This window comes from Phodopus roborovskii, unplaced genomic scaffold (assembly GCF_943737965.1).
Source record: "Phodopus roborovskii unplaced genomic scaffold, PHOROB, whole genome shotgun sequence".
In the NCBI taxonomy this organism is placed as follows: Eukaryota; Metazoa; Chordata; class Mammalia; order Rodentia; family Cricetidae; genus Phodopus; species Phodopus roborovskii.
In genome coordinates, this window is record NW_026126408.1 from 14,305,077 (window position 1) to 14,325,956 (window position 20,880).

The 20,880-nt window shown below is 40.0% G+C and overlaps 1 protein-coding gene across 1 annotated transcript in view; it reads left to right on the top strand.

Annotated features, from left to right (window-relative positions):
* Window positions 1-9,242: 9,242 nt before the first annotated feature.
* Clip4 (CAP-Gly domain containing linker protein family member 4) overlaps window positions 9,243-20,880 on the top strand; it is an 80,639-nt gene continuing 69,001 nt past the window's right edge. The window contains exon 1 of the mRNA XM_051181835.1: window positions 9,243-9,440. The gene's annotated coding sequence lies outside the window, so the exon portion shown is untranslated. The remainder of the gene's footprint in view (window positions 9,441-20,880) is intronic.

A 20,880-nucleotide genomic window follows, 5' to 3' on the forward strand; every position in this document is an offset into this window, starting at 1 on the left:
TCAGGAGAATTACTGAGTTTATGGCAAGTTGGGCTACAGAGTAAGTTCAAGAACAGCCTGGGCTACATGCTAACATCTTGTCTCAAAAGAGAGAAAAACAAAGTATAAAAAAATTAAGAGTGAAAGATGCAAGGCTTGGAAGAGTACATATGGTAAAATTCCATTTATATGGTCAAAAGCAGAAGAAACTAACCTATGATTATCGATCAAAAGACTGGGCTCTCTTGGAAGAACTATGGACTGGTTATGGACATGGAAAATTTCCTAGGATAGTAGAAACAGTTTATATCTTGATCTAGGTAGTAATTTTCTAGGGATGTATCCTTGAGTTATACAGTTATTTTGTACTCTTTACCAATACTTCACATATATTCCTAATTATAACAAAGCATTGTATACTTTGTTTTGTGTCAGAGAGAGTTCTAACTATGATGTTGTGATTGGATAAGGGTCCCTGTTTTCATTGCCTGTTGCTATATGAGCATCTTAAAACAACAGATATGATCTACTGTTTCTGTCTTTATTGTGTAGGTCTCTCCATAAAGCTGCTTGAGTGTTCTTATAATATGGTAGCTGGCTTTCCCTGAGAGCAAGGAAGAGACCGTGTCTTACTTCATGAAGTCATTTCACTTTCTCCATATTGTGCTCTTCAGAAGACATTAAGAACAATCACACTCAAGAGGAAGGTAAGCTCTGCCTTCAAGATTACTAAAAATGATGCCAAACTTTGAAATCCAAAACAGACTCACATACTCACATGTAATGTAAATATTATTTTGTGACAAACTTACTCTTTGCCCCTCAATGAGTTAAATAAATTGCATTCAATTTTGGTTCATGTAACCCAGAGTTAATTAGCTAGTGTACTGACTAAGTTTATGTCAAATTGACACAAGCTAGAGTTATCTGTAAGGAAGGAACCTTAGTTGAGAAAATGCCTCCATAATAACGACTGGCTATAGGCATTTTCTTAATTAGTGGTCAATGTGGTAGGGCCCATTCCATTGTGAATGAGGTCACCCTGGGCTGATATTCCTGGGTTCTATAAAAAAGCAGGTTGAGCAAGCCATGGGGGACAAGCTAGTAAGCAGCACCCTCCATGGCCTCTGCATCAGCTCCTGCCTCTGGGTTCCTGCCCTGATTGAGTTCCTGTCCCGACTTCCCTCCCTCAGTGATGAACAGTGATGTTGAAGTATAAGCCACATAAACCCTTTCCTCCCTAAGTTGCTTTTGGTCATGGTGTCCATTGTAGCAACAGAAACCCTAACTAGGAGCTAGCAAGAGATAGTTCCAATGTGGAACAAGTTTTGACCTGAAACTGAATGTAACTTAAGTATTATCTGGAGTTTTATATAGATAGGCTGGTTGAATTTAAGTTTTTGGTTAGCTCCTTTCCCTCAATGAAGTTACCACTACAGATCACTGGTGTTGCCACGTACATTATATGCATACATATTCCTGGTACCCATGTTGGGTCGCTCACAACTGCCTGTAACTCCAGTTCTGGGTGATCCTACTTTCTCCTTTGGCCTCTACTTTCACCCACCCACACAATGTCCCATCACCCAAATAAAAATGGAAAGTCTTTACAGGCAGATTTAATTTTCTTTGTTATTGTCCATATGATGCAGGCTAATGTGAAGAACTTTAGAGATGATGGATAAAGTCATAATGCTCACCTTTCCAAACTCTCCAAAGAGATATGTAAAAGGATCTGGTCTCAGATACTGTCCTATCAATTCTTTCCAAAGCCTTATCTGATGTGCTTTGTGTTGTGAGATGAAAAAATTGGTCACCTGAATTATTTAATAATACTGTTTAATTAAAAATGTAATTTGAGGCTAGAGGCTTCATAAATGCGATGAATGGAAGATTACAAGTTAAGAAATTTAGGGAATTTCTGGACAATTCAATATTGGTATGGACTGGAGAATTTAGTTCAATTTAGTTGAACATATTTTAATAAAAGCATTTGAGAACTGTAAACAATATTTTCAAATGAAAACTTGCATATGAATATACATAGCAGCACTATTTAAAATGAAGATTGTGGTATTTTGAATGTATTTGGCCCCCTTAAAGTCAGGTAGTGGCAAGATTGGGAGGTGTGGCCCTGCTGGAGGAAGTGTGGTCTTGTTGGAGGAGGCAGGTTGGCAGACCTTGAGCTTGAGGCCACACCTTTAATCTTAACCTCACCTTCTGTTGGAAATATGTGTCTGTGGGGGTGGGCTTTGAGGTCTTTTTCTTAAGCTTCCCTCAGTGTAACAGTCAATCAACTTCTGTACCTGCAAGATATAAGAAATTCCGCTATTTCTCCAGCACCATACCTGCCTGCATGCCGTCATGGTCCCCACCATGATGAACTGAACCTCTGAAATGTAAGTGACTCCCCCTCCATTAAATGTTTTCTTTATAAGAGTTGCCGTGGTCATGGTGTCTCTTCACATCTATGACAAAGATGAAAAACAAACACAATGTTTATTAACAGACAAATGGATAAGTAAGATTTGGTATGTACAGATAGTAAAATATTGCTCAGTCACAAAAGAAAATGAAATAGTTTATATTTTATAACTCGTTTCAGCCTTGAAGGCATTATGTTAAGTGAGAAAAGCTATATCATAAGAGTTTGTGTACTGAGTGGCTTCATTCATAGGAAACATACAGAACTGATATGAGATAATGCTCTTGTACACTGTAAAGATTTGTTAACCACATTGCTTTAATAACCCATTGATTGGCCAGTAGTCAAGCAGCAAGCACAGGTGGGGCTACCAGATGAGGAGAATTTTGGGGAGACAAAGTCAGAGAGTGAGTTGCCAGCCAGACACAGAGGAAACACGATGAGAGTGCTTTATTGAGTGTTTGTGTTCTAATTTGGGTCTTTCTTTTTCTTTCTTTTTTTCTTTTCCTTTTTGCTTTTTGTTTTATTTTTCAAGAAGGGGTTTCTCTGTGTAGCCTTGGCTGTCCTGGAACTCACTCTGTAGACCAGGCTGGCCTCAAATTCACAGAGATCCACCTGCATCTTCCTCTTGAGTGCTGGGGTTAAAGGTGTGTGCTACACTGCCCAGCATGGCTACAGATTTTTTAACTGCTAAAATATTCAATTGAATTGAAAGTTAATTTCTATTGGTCAGACTAGTATTGAACACTCAGGTTAGATTTATGGTGAACAATGCTGATATATCCTTGTGTGAAAATCTTTGCTCACATTTATAACTTTTTTTTTTTTTTTTTTAGAAAAAATAGGTCACAAATGTGCTAAAAATTTATATAAATATAAAATAAACATTTGAAGAAACTCACAGCCTTTTTTAAAGGACAGCTTTAGATTTACAGAACATATGAGCAGAATTCCTGTAAATACCTCAATTCCCTGTTCAGTTTCTCCTAATATAAATTTCTCACTTTACTATGGCACTTCTGTTACAATTAATGAATGAAATGTAAACAAAATAGTTAAAATGGTCAATTTTGTCTTATGTGCTTTTTATATGGTTATATGGAACATATACCATATCAATTTTAGAAAACACAAATTGTGAAATAAAGCCCGTACTTTATTCAGACTTAGTGTTTACCATGATCTTTTGTTCTGAGTTCCCATCTCAGGACACATTACATCTGACTGTCATGTGTCTTTTGCTTCCTCTTGGAGGCAAAGTTTCTCAGAGTTCCCTTGGTTTTGGTGGCCTTGACCATTTCAAAGAGTACCAGTCAGACATATTGTAGACTGTGTTGACATTTATCTAGATGGGGTCATGGGTTTCAGAGAGGATGCTTGAAGGGGTGCCAGTTTCATTCCACCATGCAGTCTGTCAGCAAGATTTGTGACTCTGCTCACCTGGCTGTGTGGTGCAGTTTAGAAGGTGATTTATAGAATTATTTCTCCCTCCTGCCCATCTGCACTGTTTAGGAATAAGTCACTATGTACAGCCACATGTAAGGAGTGTAAGGAGTGGGGTGTTGAACTCCTCCTGGCTGTAAACACTTTTAGAGCGATCGATAGCCATAGCTGGTGACCTGACTTTCCAGGAAGATGACAACAGTTTGACTCCTTGCACCAGTGTGAAAACATCTGCATTATTGCAATCCTGCTAGCTTTGGTTGTTAGTCTTCACAAAACGTCTCTCTGGATTCAACAGAGGAATTGCATCTCATTCTAGTTTATATTTAAAAATATGTTTTGTTCATTTACTTGTTTTCTTTCAGGAATGGCCTGTACACTTCCTTCATTCATTAAAAGAATGATATGTGCATTTTTGTTAATCTTCACAAATTGTGCAGGGTAGATGCTCAGCAGGCAAAGCCCCTTGCTACCAAGTTTGATGATTTGAGTTCAATTTCTAGAACCCACACGGTAGAAGGAGAGAACCAACTCCTGTACTTGTTATCTGACCCCGTGCACTGTATGTGGCTACACACACACACACACACACACACACACACACACACACACACAAATTAAGTATAATAAAATTTTAAAAAATATTACTTATATTTCTAGTCACTTGTATTATTAGTTTTTAACTTTTGTCTTGCCTTTAAATTTAATAGATAATTGACACTATCTTTTCTCTTTGTAATATTTTCCTTCATTGTTATTTTACAGCATATGTATGTATGTATGCATGTACATGTATGTATGTATATGTACAGGTTTGTGTGCACATGCAGCTCTGTAGGTACATGTGTACTCACATCTGCAAAGGAATAAGGCAGGAGCATCTCAAAGGAGTCGGTACTAGACAGAACATCAGTGATGGGGAAGTGTTTGGAGAGACGCCTTCAAACCTGCAAAGGAGGTCAATGGTGCCTATCTTCCTCAATCATTCTATCTCATTCTTTTGAGACAGGATTTCTCACTGAGTGTAGAGCTCATTTGTCAAGACTAGCTCATCACCTGGCTAAACAACATTATTATTATTATTATCATTATTATTTGGTCATTAAGAACACTAAGTTGTTTAGAAATTTAGATTATTATTTTTATAGATTATTTTGTCATGTAGATTTATTTCCTTATAAATGGATTCAGATGAAATAATTTTGGGGATTCCATCTCAGTAATGTTGTCTTTCTAAAACAAACAAACAAACAAACAAAGCAAGCAAGCCAAGTACTGCAGTCTAAGTAGTTTAAACAATCAGAATTAATTTCCAAAGTTCTGGAAGTTCAAGGTTCAGGTTCAAGCTTGATTTCTTCCAAGACCCCCCTTTTGGCTCATAAATAGCTGTCCTCTCTTATCATCTCTTGGTCTCTCTTCTGTGTGTGTCCATGTATGCTAGGGTGCATAAAGGAGATAAGGTTCCTTACCTAAGGACATCAGTCACATCGGACTTGTACAGCCAACCACCATAATAGCCTAACTGAAGTACCTCTTTGAAGGCTCTGTCAGTAACACAGCCACCTTGCTTTCTTCTGTGTTTATACTCTCTGGGCTTCCTCAGAGCACTGTGGGTACCTTTACACATGGTCATGGCAGCCACTGTTTCAGAGGGTCTTCTTCTAGAATCCTTGGCTTCTCACCCAAAAGGCTGTGCTCTGGAATAAGGCAAGAACATCTGAAAGGAGACAGTATTAGACAGAACATCAGTGTTGGGGGAAGTGTTTGGAGGGAAACCACAGGGTCCTATGTGAGCAGGACTTCTTTATGTCCCATGACTGATCTCATCTGAGAGTCCAGAGTTTGAAGCTGGGGAGAGAACAGGCCATCAAGCTCTGAGTAGAACTGTCTTTTGGTGTGTTGCCCTGGTAGAGTAGGAATGGTGTCCGTGTATGAAATAATGGGAAGCCCCTGACCTCTGCTGCCTCTATCTCTCACAGGTCCAAGTGGCCTATCAGGGAACACTATGATGTTCTAAAGTAGTGGTCTACAACCTGTGGGTCAGGACCCCCTTGGGGTTGTATATCAGATCTCTATGGTAGGATTCATAACAGTTGCACAATTACAGTTACAAAGTAGCAATGAAATAATTTTATGGTTGGGTTACTACAACATGAGGAACTGTTCTAAAGGCTTCCATCCCCCCTCCCCGCAATTTCTTCAGAGCAAAAAGGAGTACCAATGAGTCAGTCTTGGGTGAGCTGTGGGAGTCAGGTGAGAAAATTAGGGCACTCTGAAGACAGAGAAGTCATGTCACACGAGTCACCTAGGTCCTGGTAGTTGGTATCTAATTTTTCTATAAAATTATTTATTTTCAAAAAGTATACTTATAGCTGATTCTTTCTATCATCTCTTAAAACTTTAGTTTTGATCCTCCACAAGTGTGGCAGGTTTAGTACCAGGTGCAGTTTCTATCAAGTCCTTAAGTATAATATAAACCCTAAGCCCATGAATTAACTTCAAACACTTCCTGTCACCAGTGTATCTTTTTATTATCCGTGTATATTCATTATACAAAGTGCTGAGTCTCATGGCGTCAATGTATTTCAAGTACACTGTAGCCCAGGCTGACCTGAGACTTGCAGCAATCCTTCTGCCTCTTCCTCCTAGGGGGAACACCTGAGACCTGTGACACCAGATGCAGACAGTACAAATTAACACCAAGTAGGGGACCCGTTATATAAGCCCCCAGGAGCTCAGATTGAATTTAGAGAAGAAAGAAAAAAAGAAAAAGAAGAGAATTTTCAACTGAATTGTGAGTGAATTATAAACTCAAATTGACTAAGTAAGACATGACTGTATTTGAATGAGTTTATCTGAAAGTAGCTAGATTAAATTTTCTCTGCTTTGAGATGAAATGAAGGCTCAGGGAAGAAATTATACTCAATTACAGGAAAATAGAGAAAATTACATTTTTGCACACTCAAGTCAGTAGCTGTGAAATTGTGTTGGCTCCAATAATTACAGGCAGCCAGGTGTCAGTAAAACCTCAAGGACAGACCGAAGGATCATTATGGGCAGCGTCTTCCAAGTGATAATCTGATCCAGGCTGTAACTGAGAAGGTCAGTGCATTGTCTCTTCACTAGACATCATGATGAAGTGAATTTGAATTTCTGCTCAAAATCTTCCCTTTATATCAGAAAGTTGGGCCTTGGGAGATAGAGAAAGCCTTTTCTTTCAAAGTTTCCAGAAGCTTGGTCCAGATTATAGCCTAACATGAAGAAAGGAGGAAGTTTCAGGTGGTGTTGGAATCCTGTGGAACCCTCCTCCCCCAGCAACTCTTCACACCACTAAGACCTGGATGAGACCCCTGGAGACTCCTGCTTTTCACAGGTAAGACCCACAGAGGAAGAAGAAGGAGAGTAAGCTTGGATATGAATTCTTTCATCTTCCAGTCCTTCTCCGTGGTTTTGTTGCAGACTCCTTTGGAAGCTCATAGCTCACATCTGGTAGCCTTCTCCACACACTTATGTGTCTCCCCTGGACTCCTGATCTTTATGCTTTCAGATTGGGATAGAAATGCACCGTTAGCCAGGCGGTGGTACACACCTTTAATCCCAGCACTAGGGAGGCAGAGGCTCCCTGTGCAGAGGATCTCTGTGAATTTGAAGCCAGCCATGTCTACAGAGGGAGTTCCAGGACAGCTAGAGCTGTTACAGAAACCTTTCAAAAAACAAAACCAACCAACCAAACAAAAACACAAAGAAGAAATTCTCTATTGAACTTCCCTTTCCCATGGGGTGCCTGCTAAAGCTTTGTCCACAAGCCTGAAAACCACGAATTTGTAATTACTCTCTAATTACTGTCCACTGCTGTGGTGTCTTCGCTGATGTTCTGGGGACAGTTATAGGACATCCAGTGCTATCTGCATGGGTTAGGAGGTGGTGCATGCTATTGGTGGACTGAAAGGAATGGTTTTCTCTTTACAGACAAATCTGAAGCCCCATGTGAGTAAGATTGTCAATTTGTTTTTTACTTGGTAGTCTTGCTCAAGTCAAAGTTCTGGATGCAGTTCAAAGTCTTTCAAGTCTCAGATTTTTCATTATAAACAGTAATTCCTATAGATGTGAAAAATGACAACCAGTAAAAAGCTCTGGTTGTCCTGTTCAGAGCACGCAACAACGACCCCTAAGCTGAGTGCTTTTGTTGAGTTGACAATAGCTGAGAATTCACCTTTGGATAGAAAGAGAGAAGGTCAGGGCACCTTGCCATCTTGAGCCTCTGATCTATTATAGCCACTAGTATTAGTTCAATAGAAATTTTGATCCCTCCAGCTCCTAGAAAGTAGTTTCCCATTTACAGAGAATTCTAGAAGCTTGAGGGACTCCATGACCTTGATATACAAGAGAGAAGGACAGTACTTTAATTCATTGTTCTATTTGTTCATTAGCTGAACACTTTAGTCTAAAAATAGACATATATCCTGATAACTGGAAGTGGTTTTAGTGGTTTTTTTTTTTTTTTTTTTTTTTTGAGGGGGGCCTGTGGGATGGCATCCTTCTAGACACCACAGCAACAGTTGGATCAAAAAGGCTTATAGTTAACTGTGCCGAGCCATGCACTGTGTGTGTCAGGTTTGTTTCTACAGGACCGATACTGGGAAAGCCACTCCAGGTGATTTTCATCTGAAAGGTAGATTTTATCTTTCCAGAGACTTGCCACAACTTGAGAACTCAGGGCCTGGCACTGGCAGGAGTGATGTCACTCTGAACACGAAGCCAATCTGATTGCTGGAAAGAAACCCAACAAAAACTCAGCGATGTCCATTTTCCTGTCCTGTTCTCAAGAGCACCCCAGAGCAGGCAGGTTTGGAACATCCTGGTGTCCTTTGTCTCTTACTAATCAAAGGAACTCCTCCAGCCTTATCTTGGGTGGTGGGACAATTTAGGCAAATATGGTTGTTTTGTCCTCCCAAGGTGTGTCCTGGTAGCAACCACACATAGCTAAAGGTACTCGCTACTTCAACTGACTCCTGCAGCCTCAGTTTTTACCATGGGGAATCCCATGACTTCAGTGAAGCCTTGTCTCCTGAACAAACCCAAAGAAATTGGATCCATCATCAGAAAGATTGATTTGGAGGGAGTCCTGAGTGGGAATTCAGGTGACTGATCTTTTTAGTCACTTAACAGTCACTGCAAGAATCTTGCCTTGTAGTTGCCTTGTAGGGGTAATTAGGGCTCATCCCATCTTAACCTTGCCTTGACTAAGGGTAAATTAAGGGTCATAGTTAATAGTGCCTGGCCCTTTAAATCTTGTATCCATAGCACCATAGTCATGCCATTGTTATGTATTTGTTGCCTGTGGGGACTCTGGCTAGCTGGGACACAAAGGGGACTCCACCAAAGGGAGACAAGCCAAAGCCTGCCATTACCACCCTGGCTTTCTGTAACTGGAATCTAGCTAGGGCCTGAGGAAGCCCATTATGAAAACACCCATTTCCATACACTCTGCACTAACACACTAAGCAATTTGGACTCTGCTGAGGAAGGCCCATGAGGGATTTTCCCCCCCTTTTTATCTGGGTGACATTGAGAAGACAGTCACATGATTTGGGTAAGTCATATTATAAAATGAATGTCTGCTCAGACCTCTGGTGAAACTCATTTCTGTAAAGGTATAGGTGGTTAACCTGAACAAGGCACACAGAACAACCTGGGTCAATTGAATGTGGGCTTTAGTAATTGAATACATACACTGCCTGGCCATGTAGACATATGTCAAAGAAATACATCATATACATATCAATCTCATAATCAGGAAGTCAGGACAGTACTCTGAATCTGAACAGTGTTGAAATTCTTCCACAGCCTATTCTTTCTTTTGATAATTGTTGAATTATTGATAACATTATTATTAAAGAAGACCCGTAGTTTATGATTATCCCATCATGTTGTATATTATATGGTTTTTGACAAATGTATAATGTCTTCACTATTACAGTATTAGAATAGTGTTCTTGTCCCCCTAATCACTTGTGCCTTCCTCCCTCCCCTCCCTTCTTCCCTCTCTTCCTCCCTCCCTCTCTTCCTCCCTCCTCTTTCCCTCCCCTCCCTTCTTCCCTCTCTTCCTCCCTCCCTTCCTTCCTCCCTCCTCCTTCCCTCCCTCCCTCCCCTTCCTTCTTTCTTTTCCCTAATTCTGGTAACCACTGAGCATTTATTGATTTATATTTTGGTTTTCCTAGACAGGGTTTCTTTGTGTAACAGCCCTGGCTGCCCTGGAACTCTCTTTGTAGACCAGCCTGGCCTCAAATTCACAGAGATCCACCTGCTTCTGTCTCCTGAGTGCTGGGATTAAAAGTATGTGCCACCACATCAAGCCTACAGAGCATTTATTTTTTGCCTTAGTTTCATCTTTCCAGATGCCAGTTGGAAGGTAGTTACCTTCACTACTGCCCATGCTAACTGGAATGTCATGTAGCTGAAGACATGCAGGATATAGCCAGGCTGACTTTTCTCTTTGAACAATATTAATGTGTCTTTTTGTGGCTAAATACTGTGTTTTCTCACAGTTTATCCACTCATCTATTAAGGAAAGAGGATGCCCTAGTTGTTCCAATATTTCAGTTTATGGGTGTGTGTGTGTGTGTGTGTGTGTGTGTGTGTGTGTGTGCGTGCAAATGCCTAGGATTCTGGCTGCTGGCTCATAGGGTCAGACAGAAGCTGCCAGGCTGTATCCTAAAGTTTCTGTGCCATCTTGCAGCCTCCTTAAGTAATGAATGGGGGTTCTCCATGCTCCATATTCATTGGCTTTTGTTAGTGTTTAGACATTTAGCCCTTCTAATAGATGTATAGTGGTATCTCATTCCTGTTTTAATTTGAGGTTCCCAAATGACTTATGATATGTTGTTTTTCCTATACTGACTAGCCACGTATGTTTCTTCTTTAGTGAGATGTCTGTTTAGATCTTTTGCCCATTTAAAGAATTTGAATTTTCTTATTAATGAGTTTAAAGACTTCTTTTGGGTAACATCAGATATGTACTTTGTAAAGTTTTTGGCTTGTGTTTTCACTATTTAACATGGCCCTTAAATACTATTTTATTCGTTTATGTGTGTGTGTGTGTGTATGTGAGTGTTGGTGAAGGCCAGAAGAGGGTATTAGGTTCCCTGGAGCTCAATGACAGGAGGTTGTGAGTCTCCTGACACAGCTATTTAAAGTTTCTTTTAACTGATGAGTCATGTTTGTAGCTCTCCTCAATATGGTCTCTTAATTTTTTTTTTAAGAGTTACTTAAAGTGTAGGAGTGTTTTTCCTGCATGTAAGTCTGCATACCACATAAATGCCTGGTACCTTCAGAGGTCAGAAGAGTGTGTCAGATCCCTTGGAACTGGAGACACAGATGGTGGTGTGTCACCATGTGGATTTGGGAACTAAACCCTAGTCCACAACAAGAACAAGTGCTTTTAATCACTGAGCCATCTCCAAACCTCTGAAGACGGACTTTTACAGAACAAAAATTATTGATTCCAGTTAAGTCCAGCCCAATTCTGGCTTTCATAGTAATCATTGAATCCAAGGTTACCTAAATTTTCTCCTGTGTTGTCTTCTGAAAGTCATATTCTAATTTTTTCCCTTTTTCTGAGACAGGGTTTCTCTGTGTTAAAGCTCTGGCTGTCCTGGAACTTGAGCTGTAGACCAGGCTGGTGTAGAACCCACAGTGATTCTCCTGCCTCTGCTCCCAAATGCTGGGATTAAAGGGGTGTGCCACCACCACCCATCTCTAATTTATTTCTCTGCTCGATTTGTAGTTAATTTTTGTGAAAGGTATGTTTTTTTTGACAATGAGTTTCCCTTAGTCCCTTGTCAAAGATTCAGGGACTCTGCTGGTGTGGGTGGTACTTCTGAGATGTTTCCTGACTTGTCAACTTTTCCAATTCCATATTATCTTCATTACTGCAGTTTTTTTTTTTGTGTGTGTGTAAATATGGCTACTATCTATCTACCTTATTTTATATATTGATTCCAATACCCTCTCTCCCTCCCTATCATGCCCCCCCAACTCCTATCCATCCCCCCTACTACACAGGAACAGTGATGCCTTCCAGGAGGGATCATCAAAATCTGTCAAGTCATTTGGAGAAGGATCTAGGCCCTCCCTCCTGCCTCTAGGCTAAGGGAGTATCCCTCCCTGGGGAATGTGCTCCCAAAGTCCTTTCATGTACCAGGGATACATCCTGGTTCCACTGTCAGAGGTCCCTTAGACTGCCCAGGCCTAATTGAGATCCACGTTCAGGGGTTTCCCCAGCTATCAGACTGGTGTCCATGAGCTCCCCCTTGTTCAGGTCAGCTGTCTCTGTGGGCCTCTGTAGCCTGGTCTTGACCGCTTTCCTTATCACTCCTCCCTCTCTGCAACTGGATTCCAGGAGTTCAGCTCAGTGCCTAGCTGTGGGTGTCTGCTTCCGTTTCTACCAGCTACTAGAGGAGGACTCTATGATGGCATATAAGTTAGTTATCAATCTCATTATCAGGGAAGGGAATTTAAGGAAGCCTCTCCACTGTTGCTCACATTGTTAGTTGGGGTCATCCTTGTAGGTCTCTGGACATTTCTCAAGAGTCAGTTTTCTCTTCAAACCTATAACGACTTCCTCTATTATGGTGTCTCTTTTTTTTTCTCTCTCATCTATTTGTCCCCTGACTCAATCTTCCTAGTCCCACATGTTCTCCTCTTCTCCCTTTCTCTTTCTCCTAACTCCCTCTCCACTCACTGGCCCCCCTCACTCCACTCCCAATATGCTCAGATCTTGTTCCTTTCTACTTCTGTGAGGGACCTTGTAGGAATCTTTTAGGTTCCTCCTTATATCCTAGTTTCTCTGGCAATGTTAATTATAGGCTAGTGATCCTTTGCTCTGGGTCTAAAATCTATATATGAGTGAGTACATACCATGTTTCTCTTTTTGTGACTGGGTTACCTCACTCAGGATGATTTCTTAAAAGTTCCATCTATTTGCCTGTGAATTTCAAGATTCCATTCCCTCCCCCCCACTCCGAGTACATTGTGTAAATGTACCACATCGTCTTTATCCATTCTTCATTGAGGGGCATCTAAGTTGCTTCCAGGTTCTTGCTACTACTACTTGTTACTGCCATGAACATAGTTGAGCACATGTCTTTGTTACATGTATGTGGATCATTTGGGTATATGTCTAAGAGTGGTATTGCCAGGTCCTGTGGTAGACTGATTCCTGAGGAACCACAATACTGATTTCCAAAGTGGCTGTACAAGTTTACACTTCCACCAGCAGTTGAAGAGTGTTCCCCTTTCCCCACATTATCTCCAGCATAAGCTGTCATTGGTGTTTCTAATTTTAGCCATTCTCATAGGAGTGGCATGGTATGTCAGAGTTGTTTTGATTTGCATTTCCCTGATAGCTAAGAAAGTTGAGCACTTCCTTAAGTGTCCTTCAGCCATTTTGGATTCCTCTATTGAGAATTCTCTATTCATTTCTGAACCCCACTTTTTAATAGGGTTATTTGGTGTTTTGGTAACTAGTTTCTTGAGTTCTTTGTATATTTTGGAGACCAGCCTTGTCAGATGTAGGGTTGATGAAGATCTTTTCCCAGTCTGTGGGCTGCCATTTGGTCTTGTTGATTGTGTCCTTTGCCTTACAGAAACTTCTCAGTTTCAGGAGGTCCCATTTATTAATTGTTGATCTCAGTGTCTGTGCTACTGGTGTTATGTTCAGGAAGTGGTCTCCTGTACCAATTCATTCAAAGGTACCTCTCATTTTCTCTAGTAAGAGGATTTATGTTGAGGTCTTTGATCCATTTGAACTTCAGTTTTGTGCATGGTAATAGTTATGAGTCTATCTGCAGTCTTCTACACACTATCATTCAGTTTTACCAGCACCATTTGTTGAAGATGCCTTCCTCCTTTCATTGTATAATTTTAGCTGTTTTGTCAAAAATCAGGTGTTCATAGGTGTGTGGGTCAGTATCAGAATTTTTGATTTGATTCCATTGGTCTTCTTGTCTATTTTTGTGCCAATACACAAGCTGTTTTCAAGACTATAGCTCTATAGTAGAGCTTGAAGTTGGGTATGGTGATGCCTCCTGAAGTTTCTTTATTGTACAGGGTTGTTTTGGCTATCCTGGGTCTTTTGTTTTTCCTTATAAAGTTGAGTATTATCCTTTCAAGGTCAGTGAATAATTTTGCTAGGATTTTGATGGGGATTGCATTGAATCTGTAGATTGCTTTTGGCAAGATTGCCAAACATTTTACTATGTTTATCCTACCTATGCAGGAGCATGGGAGATCTTTCCATTTTCTGGTATCTTTTTAAACGTTTTTTCTTTAATGACAGAAACTTCTTGCTATATAGGTATTTCACTGTTTGGCTAGCTTTACCCCAAGATACTTTATATTGTTTGTGGCTATTGTAAAGGGTGATGTTTCTCTGATTTCTTTCTCAGACCCTTTATCTTCTGTATATAGTAGAGCTACTGATTTATTTATTTATCTATTTATTTATTTATTTTGCATTAATCTTGTATCCTGCTAGTTTGCTGAAGGTGCTTATCAGCTGTAGGAGTTCCCCGGTAGTTTTTCTGGTCACTTATGTAAACTATCATTATCTGCAAATAGTGACAGTTTGACTTCTTACTTTCCAATTTGTATCCCCTTGATCTCTTTTTGTTGTCTTATTGCTCTGACTAGAACTTCAAGTACAATGCTGAAGAGATATGGAGACAGTGGGCAGTCTTGTTTTGTTCCTGATTTTAGAGGAATCACCTTACACTTCTCTTCATTCAGTTTGATGTTGGGTTATTGTATATTGGTTTTATTATGTTTAGGTATGTTCCTGTCATCCCTGATCTCCCCAAGACCTATATCATGAAAGGGTGTTGGATTTTGTCAAAGGCTTTTCAGCATCTAGTCAGATGATTGTATGATTTTTCTTTTTTATGGTGGATCACATTGATAGATTTTTGTATATCGAACCATCCCTGCATCCCTGGGATGAAGCCTGCTTGGTCATGATGGATGTTTTCTCTGATGTGTTCTTGGATTTGATTTGCTAGTATTTTATTTAGTATTTTTGCATCAATGTTCATGAGGAATATTGGTCTTTTCTTAGTTGTGTCTTTTCGTGGCTTAGGTACCAAGGTAGCCTCATAAAAAGAGTTTGGTAATGAACCTTCTGCTTCTATTGTGTGGAACAATTTGAGGAGTATTGGTATTAGCTCTTCTTTGAATTTCTGGTAGAATTCTACAATGAAGCCATCTGTCCCTGGGCTTTTTTTTTCTTTCTTTTTTTTGGGGAGGCGTTTGATGACTTCCTCTATTTCATTAGGTGTCATAGGTCTATTTAAATGGCTCATATATTCTGGATTTCATTTTGGTAAGTGATAGCTATCCAGAAATTTTTCCATGTCCTTTGAATTTTTGAATTTTGTGGAGTACAAGTTTTCAAAATATGACCTGAAAATTCTCTGGATTTCCTTAGTGTCCTTTGTTATGTTCCCCTTTTCGTTTCTGATTTTGTTGATTTGCATGTTCTCTCTCTGCTTTTTGGTTAGTTTGGATAAAGGTTTGTCTATCTTGTTGATTTTCTTGACACCAACTCTTTGTTACAATGATTCTTTGTATTGTTTTCCTAGTCTCTTCTTTATGGATTTCAGCCCTCAAATTGATGATTTCCTGGCATCTACTTCTCTGGGGTGACTTTGCTTCTTTTTGTTCTAGGGCTTTCAGTTGCGCTGTTAATTCTCTTATGTGACTATCCTCTGTTTTCTTAATGTAGGCACTTACTGCAATGAACTTTCCTTGTAGCACTGCTTTCAAAGTGTTCCATAAGTTTGGGTATGTTGTGTCTTCATTCTCATTAAATTCTAGGAAATCTTTAATTTCTTTATTTCTTCCTTGACTCAGGAATGTTGTTGCAATTGCACATTGTTTAATTTCCATGAGTTGGTAGGGTTTCTGCAATTTGTGTTGTTGTTGAATTCCAACTTTAAAGCATGGTGGTCTAATAAGATACAGGGGGATATTCCATTTTTTTTTTTTTTTGTATCTGTGAAGGTTTGTGTAGTTGCCTAGTATGTGTTCAATTTTAGAGAAGGCTCCATGTGGAGCTGAGAAGAAGGTATATTCTTTTGTGTTTGGGTGGAATGTTCTATAGATGTCTGTTAAACCCAATTGGGACATAACTTCTGTTAGTTCTTTTGTTTCTTTGTTGAGTTTTTGAAAGGTGGTCCTGTCTAGTGTTGAGAGTGGTGGTTGACGTCTCCCACTATGAGTGTGTGAGGTTTCATGTGAGCTTTGAGTTTTAGTAGTATTTCTTTTACAAATGTGGATGCCTTTGTATTTGGGGCATAGATGTTCAGAATTGAGACTTTGTACTGATAGATTTCTCCTGTGATGAATATGAAATGACCGTCTCTTTTGATTGATTTTGGTTTGAAGTCTAACTTGTTAGATATTAGGATAGCCACACCAGCTTGCTTCTTGGGTCCATTTGATTGGAAGACATTTTCCCAACCCTTTACCCTGAGGTAATGTCTGTCTTTGAAACTTAGATGTGTTCCTTGTATGCAGCAGAAGGATGGATTCTGTCCTGTATCTTTTTATAGGTCAGTTAAGACCATTAATATTGAGGGAAAGTAAGGACCATTGATTGTTAATTCTTGTTTGTTTTAGATTTGTTGGTAGTGGTGCCATTGTGAGTATATATGCCCCACTTTTTCTTTTGGGTTCTGGTAAAGTGGGATTATATATTGCTCATGTCTTTGTGAGTGTAGTTAACATCCTTGGGTTGGAGTTCCAGAAAGTTCCAGAACTTTCTGTAGGGCTGGATTTGTGGATATGTATTGTGAAAATCTGGCTTTGTCATTGAATATCTTGTTTTCTCCGCCTATAGTGATTGAGAGTTTTGCTGGGTATAGTAACCTGGGCTGGCATCTATTGTCTCTTAGTATTTGTAGAACAAGGACCATTTGTCCTTGAGAGTTTCCATGGAGAAGTCAGGTGTAATTTTGATAGGTCTGCCTTTATATGTCACCTGGCCTTTTTCCTTCACTGCTCTTAATATTGTTTCTTTATTCTATATGTTAGGTATTTTGATTATTATGTGGTGAGGGGACATTTTTTTTATTTTAGTCCAGTCTATTTGGTGTTCAGTATGCTTCTTATACTTTCATAGGCATGTCCTCCTTCAGAATGGGAAAGTGTTCCTCAATGATTTTGTTGAATATGTTTTCTGCACCTTTGAGCTGGGCTTCTTTGCCTTCTTCTATGCCTATTATTCTTAAATTCAGTCTTTTCACAGTGTCCTACATTTCCTGGATGTTGTGTTTAAGGATTTGTTGGATTTAAGTTTTTCTTTGGTCAATGAATCTATTTCCTCTGGTTTATCTTCAGTGCCAAAGATTCTCTCTTCACTTTCTTATATTCTGTTGGTTATGTTTGCATCTGTAGTTCCTGATCATTTACCCCGTTTTTCTATTTCCAGCATTCCCTCAGTTTGTGTGTGTGTGTGTGTGTGTGTGTGTGTGTGTGTGTGTGTGTGTGTGTGTTTATTGTCTCTATTTCAGTTTTCAGGTCTTCAATGGTTTGAGTTGTTTCTTTCATCTGTTTGATTGTTTTTTCTTGGCTTTCCTTTCTTTAAGAGATTTGTTCATTTCTTGCATTTTTTTTGTTTGGCCTTTTCCTCTGTTTCCATTTTTTTACTTTTTCTTCCATTTCTTTAAGAGATTTTGTCATATCATTTTTGAGGGACTCTATCATTTTTATGAAGTTATTTTTTTAAGTCATTCTCTTATGCTTCATATGCTTTGGTGTGTTTAGGTCTATTGGTGTAGAGTCCCTACCTAGATTCTGGTGGTGTCATACTGGTCTTTCTATTGTTGAGTATTTACTTGTATTGCCACCTTCCCATTGCTTCTTCCAGTGGGTGCAGGTGGAGTCTCTCTCTCTCTACCCTGCTCTCCTGGTGGATGTAGGGGGGTCAGGAGTTCAATGTCTATAACTCTGGGTGATCTGAGCTCTTTTGGAAGTCTCTCCAGCAGAGGGCAGGTGATAGGGCCCAAAGATCAGGTGAGTTCAGCCTCAAGGTGATCCCATGTGGATAGGCAGACCCAGTATGCTCAGAGCTCACCCAGGAAGTTCCAAGGAGGTGGAGGGGTTGTTGGTCCTGTACTCTAGCCCAATGCTCACCCAGAGCAGTGGGCCCAGCAGGACCAAGAGTGAGGGGAAGCTCAGATCTCAGGACCATACAGATTGCATAACATTACTGGATATGGATGATCCTCTATCCCTGCTAGCAACATCATCTCTGAACTGGTGTTCACCCATGCTCTAATATAGACTTTATGGTGGGGAACCTCTCAAGTTCAACTTATTAATGGTATGCCAGAAAGTCTAGATTAAGGCATGGGTGAGGCTGGAGTAGCATAAGTGTGGGTACTACATGGAGCAGGGTACCTAGGATGGGCAGCAAGCCCCTGAGCATGTTGATGGATGGGACAGCAATGTGGCAAGTGGCATAGCTCTTTCTTTACTAGGACTACGCTTTTATCCAATGGATGCATATCTCAAAGATTATATGCTAGTATATCAGTATATAATGGCCAGTGGTTAAGATGGTAATGTGGGCATTCTTATTATACTGCCAAGTGGTTAACAGATGATAGCAAAGGCAGAACAAACAGAGTCCCACCTCCTGGGGACATCAGGGCACCTTATCTCAACTTCATTTTCAATGCAGATTATCAGTGAGGATAGATTCAATAGAAAACTAACACTTGGTTAAAAGCCACCTCGAGGTTAAGAGTACTCACTGTTCTTGCAGAAGACCAGAGTTTGGTTCCTAGTACCAACACAGTGCTCATAATCAATCTATAACTCCAGTCCCAAGAGACCTCTGCTAGCACTCTGCTAGCATAGTTCATATACACACATGCAGGCAAAAACACTCATATACATAAACACAAATAAATCTTAAAAAATTTAACCTCTGGATCACGGCAGTCCAGTTTTCAAATCCTGGTTCTGCTTCCTAGTTTGTGCTCTTGGGCAAGTTGCCTGACTTTCTCCAAATTGGGACTATGACTCTTCATGGGTTTTCTAGCTGAATGCAGGGATTAAAGGGGCTGTTGAGTGGGAAAATGTTGTAAACCCTTTCTATACCAAACTGGAGGAATTAAACCTGAGTTATATTTAACTCATAGAGGTCTAGAACAATGAAAATAAACCCACAAAGCCTCCAGGATAGCTAGCTCCTATGCCTAATGACATCTCTTCATTTTTCCCATGAGCTCAGGATGTCTGTATGAAACCTTCCCTGAATGCATCAGTCTACAACACGGAAAGTCTCTTCTAGGAAAAAAAAATGGAATAACCTGTTTCTTGGGCAGGTGCCTGGCTTTCTTGTCGGGTGCTTATGTCTTTGGATGGTCATTCATTAATGAATATCACAGTGAGTCAAGCCTGTGCAAAGTGAACCCCATCAGGAGGCTCAAGGATTCTTTATTTGATTTTACAAAGGAGCATCCTGAGGTTCAGACACATTAAGAGGCATGACGGCAATTGCAGAGCTAGGGAGAGAAGATCCAAGGGCTCCTGTTGGGGCTGCCAATGGTGGACTGTGGTCATGGAGTGAAGTAAGTTATACCTGGTCACAGCTTCTATGTGGCCCCTGGAGTAGGAGGCACTCGATGTATTTCTGATAATTTTCTGGACCCAGGTGCAGTTTGGTTGCTTTTCTAAGTGCTATTTGGGACCTTAAGGCCCTGATTAATTTTATGAAAAAGATCACATGCTCTATTTCAGTGGACCTTTAAAAACAGACTATAATAACCCCTTACTCTTGTACTTCTTGAACTTCACATGAATCTAAAAAAGCAGTTCACATTTCTTTTCCCTCTGACTGTTCTCTGTGGTCTCAAATATGCTTAGATGAGGGATGCCAGAATCACACTCATTGCCAGTGATGTTTTTGTCACAAAGGAGAATTTCTTGTGACCAGAACCAGTTAATTGGTCTGTCATTGGCTTTCTTTGGTTAAGTAAGTCACTGGATAGCTGTTGACAGGTACAAAGTCAGTGTAGCTCCAGAAGGGTCTGATATTCTTTCAAGTCCTAATCACAATGAAGACATTGGTGGTTTATCATGACCCAGGGTGAAACTAAATTGCTTTGTAATAGCTAATAAAAAGACACTTTGGTAATACACCAAGCCCTTGCGCTATCATGTGTGTGTGTGTGTATGCAAATGGAAGGCAAGCACTAAGGTTTCTTGAGATTTGGGATGGCAGAGTCTATCTTGATTGAGATGGAAGAGAATGGTGCCTTCAATCAGCCCATATTTCCTGAATTTGTTCTATGCCAGAGACTGTGTGGGGTACTTATGATATAGCAGTGCCAGAGGTCCAATAAAATTTTCACTGTCTTAGAGTCCTTGAAACAAAACAAAATAAAGCGTTTTTAGTATAGAAGAGTTCATGTAAAGGAAGGAAGGATGGCCCACTTATCATTCAACATTTATTATTACTATTTAATCATTATTGTGCATCTGTCTTTCCTTCCATGCATTTATTGCTAATAAAACACCTCAAAGCAATCTCAGGCAGGAGACATTTCTTATACCCATGACTGTTTAATAGATAAAGACTTTTTAATAAAGAATACAACTGCAATGTCATTATCATAGATAACAGAATTAATAAAAATTTCTTGATATGACATAGTATCCACTTTGGGTTAAATTTTCTCCAGTGGTCTTATGGTCTTTCCTTTCCTTTCCTTTCCTTTCCTTTTTTCCTTTCCTTCCCTTCCCTTCCCTTCCCTTCCCTCCCTTCTCCCATTTCTTTTTAAAACAGGGCCTCTCACATTGTATTACAGATTGATGTGGAATTCATTGTGTAGGCCAGGCTGAAACTCATGGGAATTCTCCTGCCTCAGCTTCCCTGGTGCTAGGCTTGTAGACATGAGGCATTCAGCCTAGCTCAAGAGCTTCTTTCTATTATGTATCTGTTTGACTCTACATCCAAACAATATCTG